The sequence below is a fragment of the Lithobates pipiens genome, unplaced genomic scaffold (assembly GCF_037356315.1).
Source record: "Lithobates pipiens isolate NorthernLeopardFrog02 unplaced genomic scaffold, aLitPip1_a1.2 Scaffold_13, whole genome shotgun sequence".
Lineage (NCBI taxonomy): Eukaryota > Metazoa > Chordata > Amphibia > Anura > Ranidae > Lithobates > Lithobates pipiens.
This window is the reverse complement of record NW_027507718.1, coordinates 384,225,508-384,231,580: the sequence shown is the minus strand read 5'-3', so window position 1 is coordinate 384,231,580 and position 6,073 is coordinate 384,225,508. Positions and strand designations below refer to the sequence as shown.

The following is a 6,073-nucleotide window of genomic DNA, read 5'->3' as shown; positions in this document are numbered from 1 at the left end:
GTCCATGTGGCAAGCAATATGTTGATCATACTATACAATCTTTTGCTACCAGGGTGACTGAACATATCAACAAAATCAAACAGGGTAACACCGACCATACTATTACTCTGCATTATCGTCAGTTCAACAATCAAGACCCAAAGGGCACTGAATTTCTTATTATTGATAGGTTCATTATAACCTGGGGGTGGGTTCTTTCTAGAGGTGTCTAGAGACTCTAAACTTACTGGATTTATGAACTGCAATACCATTTTCCACTCTGGATTAATGTGGAGTTAGATATTAATGCTTTTATCAATAAAGCATGATATCATTTTTATCTGAATTTCAAATTATCTATGGGGATGATAGTGGGGGGGGGGGGGGGGGGGGGGGCTATTCTCTTATTTAATTGTCATCTAATTGCAATTTAAAATTTTGTTCCCAATTTTTACCTATATGACGGTCTTATAACATATGATTAATGTATATTTATACATATGTTTTTCTTATTTCTGATGTGTCTTCACTTAAAAGTGTTAGTAAATTTTAGTGGTTAAATATTATGTTTATTTATGTAATGGTTTTGCGTGGCTCCAGTTAGATATATTTCCTATATGAGACTACACATGGAAATCATTCTTGTTGTCCCTATGTGCTGCCAGTGCTAGAAACTATATTGCAGGTGAGAGGTCTCCGGTACCTTCCACAATTATACAGTGGACAGGTGCTGAAGTCCTTTATGGAACTGCAGGCTGAATTCAGCATACCGCGCAGAGAATTTTTTAAATATTTACAGTTGCGCCATGCGCTACAAGTGCAATCTCGCAGTGTGCCACTTCGCCTGACATACCATGCTGTAGTGCAAGGGATACTAATGGAAAGTGAAAGAAAGGGTATGATATCTAGAGGGTATGACATTCTCCTTAATGCAATACAAGACTCGGCAAGTCTCCCATGTCGGCGGAAATGGGAGGCGGACCTGGGACCGATGGATGTGGAGCCTTGGAATCTTTGCCTGTCCTCCGTCCCCTTGGTGTCAGTTTCGGCCTGCCACAAATTATCACACCTCTATTTACTACATAGGCTTTATAGGACACTAGTCAAGTTGCATAACTGGGGTGTCCGGGATACACCCCTGTGTCCTAAATGCATGAGGGACCATGGGGATCTCCTGCACATGTTCTGGAGGTGCCCAAAACTAATACGATACTGGGATGGGATCCTACTATCTCTTCTGTATTTTCGGTTACCATTCCAAGGAATCCTCTGGTCTGCCTGTTGGGTGCCCTGGATGAAGAGTTGTTGACACCAACCGCTCATACGGCAATTATCCGGTTATTATATTTAGCCAGAAAACGAATAGCATGATTGTGGATCACACACAGGGTTCTCACCAGGCAGCAGTGGATTGACCAAGTGAATCATATGCTAATCAGGGAAAAACTGACCTACCAGCATAGGAATGCACCACACAAATTCTATACTATGTGGCAGAGGTGGCTCGATGTCCCAGGGCTAGCTCCTCATCAACTAATACAGGACAGATTATTACAGGGTTGAGCATAAGTAACTGGTCCTATGCACTGAGGAATTTAGAAAATAATAAGTAAATAGTATTGTTATTCTTTTTTTCTCTCCCAATGACTGTACATGGGAAGAGCAGTGATTGGCATAGCTGGGTAGTTGAGAGTCGAGGGATATGTCTGATTCTATACATATATGTTCTATGTAAAGTATGATGTGTAATCGCTTCTCGGCCTTTTGGCTAAGATCAAGTGTAGTATCTGTTCTTATCAGTTGCCAAAGGAGGCGCTGGTCCATCCCTATTTGAGAGGGTTTGGGCGGCGCTCTCCGATGGTGTAATTTGCATCCCGAAGGATGGTTTCGGTAGGGGCCACGTCGTGCCGCCCGACAGTAAACTGGGGGCCGATGCATGGTTGAGTCTGAGCCATCTGGAAGGATGCCCCTGGTGAGGGCAGGTGCTGCCTGGTCGGATCCAGAGGGCCGGGTACCCGGTCTCTGGTCTGGATTGGGGTAGCTCTAGCCCCGGGCAGTTTTTCGGAAAGGAACGCTGGTTACTCCCTATGGATGAGGGGGAGTGCCGGTTAGTACATCCGAATATAATTAGGAAGGAGTGATGGGAGCGACGGTGGAGCCTGATGGTAAAGGGCTCTCACCAAGCTTCCTGATCTTCATGCCTTCCTGTCTGGGGTGGGGGCTGCTGTGGTCTGGGCCGGGGGTCGGGGCGGTCTTGAAAGCCTATGGAGTATGTGCCCCTGGAGTGGCAGTCCAGGGGTGCCTAACAATCACTGTGAGTGAGGGTCACTTTGATTTTGGGCACCACGGTCACTGCACCATGACACGCTTTTTTAGCACCTGCCTCTTGGGCCGGGCCTTTTGGCTGGGACCAGAGGAATTTTTTATTCCCGGCCGGAGGGCCTGGTCGTTGTTTCACACAACGACCACCTTTTCACTCTCCTCTCCACTATCCCTTCCCTACTTTTTATTTATTTTCAGTGTGTCTTGTCACGTCTTGTTTTGTCACTTTGCACGTTTGCTGTGATGAGTAGGGTCGCAGGTTCTAGGGCCTGTCCTGAAAGTCTGGTGTGGGGGTGGACATGGCCTTCTGGCTTAGTTCACCCTCTGCCGTAGGGTTTGGGGTCTTCCTTCGGGGGAGCCCTACCTAGTATTTGGGTGGATCTGTTTCGGCAGACCTTCCGAAGAACGGGGTCTGACTGGTTTCGGCCAGGAAGACCAAGTTTTAAGTGTCCTTGTCCCTGTCAGGAGCCTAGCGCCCCGGGGGATTCAGGACAAGGTCCTCTGATTTTAGAGGACTTGTGTACCCGTCTGCACTTTTTTGTGTCACTCTTTATGTGTGTGCACATTTTTTATGCACCGGGTGAAGTTTTTTGGAGTGTGTTTTGCACGCCACTGGCTTTCAAAAAAAAAAAAAAAAATGATGTGTACTCAGAGGGACTATTATCTCTTTTTGTTTCTAGGTTTTTTTTCCCCCTTTTTTGTTCTTTTTTCTTCTTTTCTCGTTTAGCCTGCACTCCTTTTGGTTTTTGCTGTTCCACATGCTGGATATATCATATGTGCTGTATTGCCATTATCGCTGCTTTGATTTAATGCACAACAGTCCCAAGTAGCCTTATGGTCAATGTTTGGCCGGGGAATCAGCCTTATTGTACTATTGCACTCTTTGTCTATGTATGGCTTGTACCATTTTATTTTGTAATAAAAACTTATTTGATTTAAAAAAAAAAGAAACTATATTGCACCCAAAGATCAAATGCATATTCAATATCGCTTCACTGACGTGTATTCTGAGAGATAGTTTATTACTAGTGGATCTTGCAGCAGGATTACAGTCAGGACCAAGGTAACAGGAATTTGGGCATTTGACCCTGTGGTCATAGCTCCCAAATGTCCCTGATTTCAATGAATGTCCCTCTTTCCCTCTTATTTGTCCCTCATTTTGGTTTGATCTATATATTGTATATAAAATGCACTATTTATCTTTCAAAAAGTGTTTCACAGTGCTAAACTTTTCATACAATTTCTAAATTGCTGCATTTGCAAATGTCAAAAGATTATATAAAAGGAATAACAGTGGTAAAAAAAGCACTTGAGGATTTAACCAATTTTTTTTTTTTTTGTATAATTCTCCTTTAACAACTTGCTGACCGCTCTATAGCTGAATGACAGCTACGGCACAGCTGGCTAGTTCTGTGAGGCCATCATATGACAGTGCCCACCAGTGCTGCCAATGTGTGCCCACCAGCCACCAGTGCTGCCAATCAGTGCCCACAGTGCTGCCAATCAGTGTCCATTAGTGCCTCCTCATCAGTGTCACCTATAAGTGCTGCCTACCAGTGCTCAGTGCCACCTTTCAGTGCCTGTCAGTGCTACCTATCACCACCTATCAGTGCAGCCTCATCATTGCCCATCAGTGCCCATCAATGCCCATCAGTACCGCCTCATCAGTGCAGCCTCATCAGTGCCCACCAGTGCCACCTCATCAGTGCAGCCTCATAAGCGTACATCAGTGAAAGAGAAAAATTACCTGTTTCCAAAATTTTCAGTCTTTTTTCGTTTATTTAGGAAAAAATAAAAGACCCAGTGGTGATTAAATACCACCAAAAGAAAGTTCTATTTATGTGAAAAAATTAGAAAAATATTGTTTGTGTACAGTACCGCATGACCATGCAATTGTTCAAAGTGCGACAGCGCTGAAAGCTGAAAATTGGCTTGGTCAGGAAGGGGGTAAAAGTGGCCAATAGGCAAGTGGGTAAGTGGTTGTGGTCAGAGGATGTGTCCAATGCCTACATACTTTTGCCAATAGGTGTCCTTCATTCCCATCTCAAAAAGTTGGAAGTATGCCTGTTGCTAATACCCTCCCCATGCATTATCCTAGTGAGGGCATGTGGGGTGGCAAGGCCCCAGTAAGACCACTATATGGTTGTCAGATATGCAGGATTCAAATCTGTGTAGTGGATTGATATGTAGGATGCATGTTGACTTATTTAGTTCATCACTGACTTATTATATTTTGTTACATTTATACTGTCCCTATTTTAAACTGTTCAGTAAAGTTTAGTATCAGCAAACTGTTCCACTAGCTGATGATAATGTACTTATTTTTCATATCGATCATTTATAGCTGAAATAATGTGGTGTGATATATCCCATTGGTACCTATTACTACACATTCTGAACTGCTAGTGATGTAGCTGTATTTTTGCAGATAAATAAATGCATCTACTCTCATTTCCTTGTGACACATGAACTATCAGACTGTAGAAAGGCATAGACCGACAGATGTTTCACTAAGAAAAAGAAACAGTAAGACATTAGCATGTCATTTGTACTGGACTACAATCTGCCAGGTTTAATTGTGTGATTTACCTGATAAACTGAATTGGTACATGTGCAAATAATGCCTTCTTCCCACTTGTTATTGTAAACAAGGAATTATTTGATTATTTTCCAATAAGATGAGTTGAGGCAATACAAATGCATTTAATGTGCATACGTTTAAAAAGGGGAGGTCCTTGTCTGAAGGCGTTTTCAAGCGAATGTGGTGTGATTTTTTTGCAACGGGGGTGCATCGCAGTTTACCCAGGAGTTTCATGTGGGTTACCTACAAGCAGGACTTTTGGTACACTTTTCGAAACTGCCCCAAAACCACCCAATGCAATAGAAGTCTATGGAAAAGTGCAGTACCACACAAAACCTGTGCGTACACTGCGCTGCACCCACGGTGCGGCAAGACCACATAAGTATGAAAGCGCCCTAAATACCACGATGGACTGTTAAATCAAAGTGAGGTAAGGCAATTTATAGACAACTACTGTATATGCTGGTAAAGCATAATCTTGTAATTATGTAAAAGAGAAATAGAGGAAGTAAATTTGAGTTTTTATTTTTGAATTAGTTTCAGCCCAATATATAGACTGTATGTTCAAAATAATATACTAGGTTGAATAGGTTAGGTGGGCAGAGTTAAATAGTAGTAAAGCATTTTAATTAAGGAATTTATCTGCATAGTAAAATAAATCAAAGATAAAATGCTGAAACTGGACTTTAGGAAAATGGCACTAGGGTTCCATCATAATGTAGTCCCAGAATGGCAGTAGCATTGGGGCAACATATATTATTAATGATTTCCATCTGCATCTTCAAACCACTCTTCTAGTTGTCTGCTCCACTAGACCCCTCACCTAACTGCTGTGGGTCTCTTCCAAAATGTCAGTAATTTTGCACATGCACAATTGACACCATCCAGTCAGCAGGTTTACTAAAATATGGTGGCATTACTGCACATGCACGATAGTAACACTGAACACGTCAAAATGGTGCCGCTGTTGCGTGCATTTGCAGTAGTGGCTTTCAGGCCAGCAGAACTTTGATGAACTATTGGAAAATGGCACCATGCTCTCGCTGCCACAACTGCAAAGTATTCCCCAACCCATCTTGCCAACATGCCCCCTTTTCTCCCACTCTCGCTATGCCAGCAACCCACGCCTCCCATCATGGCACCTGATCCCCATCCTTTTCCTCATGCTTTCCGTCACCCCCATTTTCAACA

At 43.1% G+C, this 6,073-nt stretch overlaps 1 pseudogene; it reads left to right on the top strand.

Annotated features, from left to right (window-relative positions):
* Nucleotides 1-1,727: 1,727 nt before the first annotated feature.
* On the top strand, nt 1,728-1,835 carry LOC143979944 (U2 spliceosomal RNA; annotated as a pseudogene).
* The last annotated feature ends 4,238 nt before the right edge of the window (nt 1,836-6,073 follow it).